The sequence below is a fragment of the Mastomys coucha genome, unplaced genomic scaffold (genome assembly GCF_008632895.1).
Source record: "Mastomys coucha isolate ucsf_1 unplaced genomic scaffold, UCSF_Mcou_1 pScaffold23, whole genome shotgun sequence".
NCBI classification, from domain to species: Eukaryota; Metazoa; Chordata; class Mammalia; order Rodentia; family Muridae; genus Mastomys; species Mastomys coucha.
In genome coordinates, this window is record NW_022196906.1 from 85,920,238 (window position 1) to 85,928,022 (window position 7,785).

General features: G+C 38.1%; 1 pseudogene; it reads right to left on the reverse strand.

Moving 5' to 3' along the window:
• Nucleotides 1-839: 839 nt before the first annotated feature.
• LOC116073680 lies at nt 840-5,214 on the reverse strand (annotated as a pseudogene).
• Between the last annotated feature and the right edge of the window lie 2,571 nt (nt 5,215-7,785).

Genomic DNA, 7,785 nt, shown 5'->3' on the forward strand with positions numbered 1-7,785 from the left:
AAAATACTAAACAACCAGGTAATAACTTCTTCAGGCAGATGAGCAAGGAAGTCAAGATATTGATGAGGATAGAGGACATGCTATATTATTCAGAGTTCTCTAGATGAACAGAACTTACAAAATGAGTATGTTTATAGATAAAGGGAGTTTATTAGAATGGATTACAGGCTGTAGTCCAGCTAGTTCAACACTTGATATCTACCAACGCAAGAATCCAGTAGTTGTTCGGTTCACAAGGTGGGGATGTCTCAGGTGGTCTTCCGTATATTCCAGAATTCTGAAGAAGCAGGCTCAAATGCAACTGAAGGGATGGACTTTCTAGAAAGGTGAGAGCAAGCAGGCAAAAAGCAAACCACAACAACAAAAGCTTCCTTCTTCCGTGCCCTTTATATATGTTACCAACAGAAGGTATGGTTATAATAATTTCATATTATCCCATATATGTTCTGTTTACAAGCATTTATAGAGGGCCTCTGTATGAAACTGACACTTATATTGATGCCTAGGAGGTTGAAAATAGAATGATATGAAAATAAAGCCGAAGATTTCTTTGTTATATTCATGCAGAAGAGACAGACTGCACGCAATAGTTACAAGAGTTATAGTAAGTATACGATATTTTGGAAAATAACCAAGCATAAGGAAAGAAATAATTTAAGACAGGAGGGAACAAGTAAACTTTGCAGTAAGATTGTGTATGTATATTAAGCAGTGTTGTTAGAATAGACTACTTAGATGATAGTACTTAGATAAAATCATCATTAAGGTAAGGCAGTTTACCTACAGATATCCTTTTTTTTTTTTTTTTTTTTTTTTTTTTTTTGCTTATTTGGAAGACATCTATTACATTTATTCTCTAGGAAGAAAAGGCAGGCCTGAAGGGTCACATTCCTGAACATTTTAAACATAGTGACAGGTTATCTTCTAAACCTCAGGAATTCTGATGGTGCAAACTGCAATGACTATTTGCTCCTATTAAACAAGCAAGACATCAGTAAGCAGAGACACCACAAGTGGTCACTTCATTTCTTTCTGTTGCTTCCAGTTGCTAGCATAGCTGCAACTCTCATAAATATATTTAATGTATCCATGTAGATTGTCAACATCGAATTGATGGGATCATACTTTTGAGCTCCATACATGGGTGTTATTTCTGCATGTTTGATTACTTTCTGAGTATCATGCAAAAGGAACATGCTGAAAAGAACTAATCCACCATATATTGCCACTTAGTACAAAGTGGCACCAGCCACAGAGGTAGGGGGAAGAAACATAGATCCCAGTGAAGACACAAACACAAGACCCAGGCCCACTCCCAGGGGTGCTCCCATGTTCAGAAACTTCTCACTAGGTGCACACATGGCCACAGTAGAGAGGCCTCCCACAATACTGGCAGGGTGTCATGTGGCTCTCAGGAGAAGAGGCCCCCCTATGATTGTCAGAGGAGCCACGACTGCATCCATCACACCTGAATGCACCATCCAAGCCAGATGCTTTGGGCCTGGGCTCTGCTCATATGATATTGCTTGTACGAGCATTCCAGCTCCAATCATGGCTGCAAAGGTTGCACCAATTGCCACCCAAGAGCCAGTCATCATGAAGTTCATGAGAGCAGGTGTTCTGGCTACTGCCAAGGCAGACAAAGATGTTAAACCAATACTTCCTGCTAAGTACATGTAAGTAGAATGAATTCTATCCTTCACATACTGAGGCCAAATTACAGCCTTTTCAATGGCTCCAATCTCATTGGGATACAAATATCGTTTTTAAGAAGAGCAACCTTTTTGATACAGAGGACACTTAGGACATATGTCCAAAGTGGAAGAATTCCAGTGATGTATAAGCCATAACAAAGATACCAGAGAAAATAACATGGAATTACAAGGATAAAGGTTGAAGATGTACTAAGTGACCATGTAAGTAAAAGACTTTTCTGGCTCATAGAAAAGTTGCATAAAAAAGTGAAAGCTTATTTTCAATTTCTGTAAGTTTGCTTTTTGCCTAAAAAATCAATAGTAGAAGCAGGACGAAGGTAAGGATTACACTTAGATAAGGAGACTAGTATAATAATCGAAGCATGAGGTTTTTATGCTTCTAGTATAGGTAGCAGTAAGAGTTGAGTAATGGCTGGTAGACAGTGGATTCAGGTATGATTCATATATAAGAATAGCTAAGAATGGCTAAGAATGGACTTACGATTTCATCCAACAAGAATGGGTTGTCACGGTAGATGAAAATTGTGAATTTGGTTTTGAACCTGGTAAAAGCAACATAAAGAGAATTCAAAGGAATGGTTAAATTTGAGATGTGTTTTTGGAGCAGTAAACATAAGTAATATATTTACAGAGATGAAGCAGGACGATTATTCAGAAAGTGAATGAGTAGAGAAAGTGACTAAAGCTTAAAATCTGAAGCAGTCCAAAACAGAATGAAGAGTTATTATCAGCAGAAATCTACAACCATGATGTGCTAAAAGCCTGTCAAGGAAGGTGTGTGACACAGTAGGAAGTATTGTCAGTAGGATAAGAAGAGAGTCATTATGTGTCCCTAGAGTATATAGTAGAAATATTATTACTAACCTTATAAAATGCAGGTTTCATAGCACAGTATCGATAAAGGTTTGAATGAGTATTCAAGAGAACATGTTAGAAAGAAAGCCAGAGGCTGCATGTGCAGAAATCTCTTTTGAAGAGATTTACTACACAGAATATCACAAGCATGGCTGAAAATGGAATGGATCAAGAAAAATCAATGTTTACAAAAGAAATAATTTCAAGGTGTGCACTAACAGGCTAGACCCTGTTAGCTGTGGCATTTGGAAAAAAGTAAAAAGATGTTGGTCAAATGTTTTTGAGTGAGATAGCTACACCAGGCAAAAAGGAGGGACTCAGAACTAGGAGCAAATGCACGTGTCTTCTGTCTCAGGTAGGTAAATATGATACTGAAAATGTGTCATTTATCTCAGCATTTTTATTACTCAGTGAAGCAAGACTCAATGTCATCAATGGGGAGTAAGGATAAGGCAAGAAGCACACTGCTTATTAACAGAAAAGAGATGTGAAACAATCATGAAGAAGAGCATGTGAAAGGAATCACCAGCTCCAGTAACACAGCTCCCACCAGGCCAAACCTCCCAATCCTTCCCAAACAGTTCCACCAGCTTGAACTCATTGCCAAAGAAGAGAAAGAAATAGTTTAGTAAGTAGTTGAGGACTACAGAGAAACATTGTTTATAAGGCATGGCAGGAACAGTACATATGAACTCACAGCAACTGTGATTAGACCTGCATGATAATGAGCTATCTCTAATTCCAGCATTTATTTGGGTTTCAAAAAAGTTTCACTCCTAGCTCAGGATACATTGTCCATTAATGGCTGTTGAAGGAGGAAGAGTAAGTTTCCTTAAGGCATGTGGCCCCTGGTATGTTGTTCATCCTTCAGATGGTAGCCCTACCCTAACCACATAATGTTAGCACTATGTAGCCTCAGCAAATTTAAAAATAAAAAGCACATCAAGTTAGGAAGACACAATGTTGGTGTGGATAGGAGTGACACCGGAAAGTAGTCATTTGGTCATGAGTCTGAACAAAATGTGTTGTATTTGTTTATGAAATTCTCAAACAGTAAAACCCAAGTATTTTACAAATATAATTTCAGTATGTAGCCCTGTGTAAATTTGAAGTTCTCAGGAGGCATGTGTAACTAATGGCTACCATATTAAATGCAGAAATCCTGGTAAACACCAGGGAACACCAACCATGAGTTTTGTCCTAGATAACAATACCAGGCAGGAGATCTATCTTGCATAGGAGACATTAAATGCAACTAGAAAATGGTTGGTAACTCTTTTATTTGTGACATTGTTGAACCAATAGCTAGATCTTTCCAAGGTGGTTGTGATTGTAACATGCAGCATTCACATCTAGGTAAGAATGTTCATTATTCTGGTAAATGGCTGAAGATGGGGCAGAAATATTGTTAAATTAAATGAGCAAAAATAATTGGCTCATGGATGATTGATTTGATGATTGCATAGGTTTCTTTAAATGTATTTGTAGTTGTATAATTTTGAACAAAGAGGTCCATATCACCGAGTAGAAATGAGGAGAAATCTATGGTGGGTTGTCAGTCTAAAATAGTATATAGGTGATATTCTGAAATAGTATACAAATAAAGAAAATCAGTGTATGTGCACAGACCTGAGTAGTGGCAAAGTGGTTGACAGAAAGACAGAACAAACCTGTTTAGCTGCCAATGTCTCCTGACATTGATTATGACTTATTAGTTATTTTATATCCTGGCACCCATCTGCTTTTCTGCTATACTCATAGGTGAGAGTCTCTCTAGCCATAATCAGAGAATCTTCCTTTATCAGTAGATGAGAACTAATACAGACAGAGATGCACAACCAGACAATTTGTGGAATGTGAGAGACTTTGGGGTAGTCAGTACTAAAATTTGGTGGCTTCATCAAATGCATGCCCCCAGGCCTCAGGGATCTATGAGAAAGAGGAGGTGAAACAATTGTAAGAGCCAGAGAAGATGGATGGCTCAAATGAACCAGTGTCTTCCCGACACAACAGAACTGCTGCACATATGAATTCAGAGAGAACGTGATACATGTACGGGGCCTATACAGGTTAAAGACTGGTGAGCTCTCAGCCCCATCCCTAATCAAGTAGCTACCTTCAATTGATATCCACTGGAAAGGAAAAATTAGTTTCTTTATTCTAGTCTCACAGAACTTATTAGCCACACTTCAGGCCCCCATGCCCATGAGTAGTTGGACAATACAAAACAAACTCAATATTCTCAATATTTTTTGGTTTTGTTGTTGTTTGTATTTGTAGACTCATTTTGCTTTATTTGGGCACTTATTTTTGTCTTATTGGTCTTTTGTTTGTATATTTTGGTTTTAATTTGTGTATCTTTGTGGTGTGTGTGTGTGTCTGTGTGTTTTTGGTTTTGTTTTCGGGTTTTTTTAGGAGACAGAGCATACAGTTGGGTAGGTGGGAAGGATCAGGGAGGAGTTGGGAAAGGGAAAAGTGTAATCAGAATATTGTACAGGGTTTTTTATTTCATTTAAAAATTTTAAAAGGAAAACAATATAAAAATAAGGTTAAAAAATCTAATGGGACTGTAGCTTCTGAAAAAATCAAAGCTCTCAAAATGATCAAAATAATTCCACATCTCCTTACTTTCTCCAGTGGTCATGTTTACTATTCTAATTTTACCTAGCTTTTAAAAGAAGATAAGTCTATTTACTCATACCTTAGCTGCATCTGTTAGCCTGTGTCTTAAAGGTGTCTGTGACTAGGTAACGCAGTCCTTCTGTAACTTCAGGCTGGTGTGTCATATTACTCTCCTCTCTCCACTCTCTCTGATGCATCCATGGTACATTTTGATCTACAAAGGCCTTCCATCACACCATCAGTCTCCTATTTACCCCATTCCATTATATACATATTTCTTAATTCTCAATATCTGATGAAACATAAAGGTAAAAAAGAGAAAGGAAAAAAAAAAGGAACAAAAATCCCATTAATTCTGGCTTTTTTCTCATCCAAGCCTGCACAGAAACGTGCAATGCATACAGAATGAGGCTTGCTGACCTCACTTTTATATTTATGATCTCACAGCTGTGGGACCAAGCATTCAAATATGTGAGCTTGTTGGGTCATCCTCATCCACACCAACCATGAGATAACCTAGTTGTAACAATACCAGGCATGAGTTCCATCTTGCATAGGAGCAACTAAATGCAACCAGAAAGCGTTTGATAACTCTTGTTACATTGTTGAACCAATGGCTAGGTCTTTCCAAGCTAATTGTAATTGTAACATGCAGGATTGACATATGAGTAAGACTGTTTGTTATTCTTCTCCCTCAGCACCAAGCATACTACTTTGTAGAAACAAGAAAGCTATCCCATAAGAATGAAGATTCCAGGGGCTGGTGAGATGGCTCAGCGGGTAAGAGCACTGACTACTCTTCCAAAAGTCCTGAGTTCAGATCCCAGCAACCACATGGTGGCTCACAACCCCCTGTAATGAGATCTGACGCCCTCTTCTGGTGTGTCTGAAGACAGCTACAGTGAATTACACCAGAGGGAGTGGGGACCAGAGCGAGGCAGGCCGGAGCAATCGGTCCTGAGTTCAATTCTCAGCAGCCACACACATGATGGCTTACACACATGATGGCTCACAGCCATCTGTACAGCTACAGCGTACTCATACACATAAAATAAATAAAATAAATTTTAAAAAAAAATGAAGATTCCAAGATACACCAACTTGATTTTTCTAGTTTTTATGTTGCAAACATGTGATATCTTCAGTAACAGTATCTTGTTCTCAAGTTCTGGAAGGCAAATTTGAGCAATTGCAATAGCCCGTAGTGGGGTCTATTGATTCTCCCTGACCACTACTCAATCAAAAGAAATGTAGCCCATTGGTAGTGAGGTATTTATTTGATAGCCTATGTATCTGGGTAGGGCATTGTCCTCCAGTATTGGATGACTCTATTGGACCTCCTTTTATGTATGCATATGTATACATTTTATGAAGCTTCTACAGTAGTAGATTTCAATACAGCACTTTCAAGCGGTCTTTACTGTTATTTCTGCCTCCCCATATTCACTTACCTATCCTACCCTTACATACCCTACTCTGTTTAGACTCTCCTCCCCCATTCCATTATTTTCCTATTCCTCTTTATACCATCTATCCCACTCCATTGAGGCCCCACGCCCCACAGCTCCTTACTCATTTCCTGCCTCCTATGAGCATTTCAATTTAAACACATACGGAGTGTTTAAATTTAAACCCTTGTAGCTAGATAATGGGATACAAAATTAATACACACAAATCAGATTCCTATATACTAGCAAAAAAACATACTGAGCACAAAATCATGGGAACCATTTAATTCACATTTTCCTCAATAAAATATTGGAATATTTCAAGCTAGGGAAGTGAAAGGTTTCTATCATGACAGTTTTGAGATACTAAAGAAGTAAATTGAGAAAGGTACTAGAAGATGAAAAGTCCTCCATTGGTCATAGATTGAGAGGACTAATATTCTGAACATTTTTCAGAATGACTCCTCTATCAAAGGCAATCTAAAGATCCAATGCAATCCCCATCAAAATTCTAATGCAATTCACAAAAAATTGGGGGAAAATCATCTCAAATTTCATATAGAAACACAAATGCAGGCAAGCCCAAATCATTCTAACTAATAAAACAGTAAGAGAGATGAATAAATCACCATACCTGAGCTCAGGATATATTACAAAGCTATAGTAGTAGGAATTGCATGATACTACATCAAAAACAAAATATTTTCATTAATTTTATCTGTTTAAAAGGTATGTTAACAATATCAACCAACCAGACCCCTCAGAGCTCCTAGAGACTAAGTCATCAATGAAGAAGTACACATGGCTCCAGCTGCATATGTAGCAGATGATGGCCTTGTTAGGCATCAATGAGAGGAGAGGTCCTTGGTCCTATGAAGGCTCGATAGATGCCCCAGTGTAGGGGAATCAAGGGCAGGAAGGTGGGAGTAGGTGGGTGAGTGGAGGGAAACACTCATAGAAACAGGGAGAGGGAGGATGGGATGGAGGCTTCAGGATGGGGGGAAACTGGGAAAGGGGATAACATTTGAAATGTAAATAAAGAAAATATCCAATAAAAAAACTATGTTAAATAGCTCTTCAGACAGCTTTTAATTACACTTACACAGCTTACAATTTATATGAGAAAAAGCAAAGGATTTTGAAAA